This window comes from Cynoglossus semilaevis, chromosome 4 (assembly GCF_000523025.1).
Source record: "Cynoglossus semilaevis isolate Cse_v1.0 chromosome 4, Cse_v1.0, whole genome shotgun sequence".
Lineage (NCBI taxonomy): Eukaryota > Metazoa > Chordata > Actinopteri > Pleuronectiformes > Cynoglossidae > Cynoglossus > Cynoglossus semilaevis.
The window spans coordinates 15,747,037-15,747,241 of record NC_024310.1 but is presented as its reverse complement, the minus strand read 5'-3'; positions in this window follow the sequence as shown (position 1 = coordinate 15,747,241).

Here is a 205-nt window from a genome sequence, read left to right as displayed (position 1 = left end):
GACTTAGACCGTTGAAGTCATTCCTACACAGTCACTGCATTTTTATCCTGCCTCAAACAGAATGTGATTCTTCTTTTCTCTGGTCACAGATGAAGTTTGAGGTTTCTCTGTGACGAGGCCAGACACATGTTTTCTTCTTCTTCTTCTGGAGATGTGATTTATATCTTGATGTTGATCACAATCAGAGACTTTTTTGTCAAGTGCT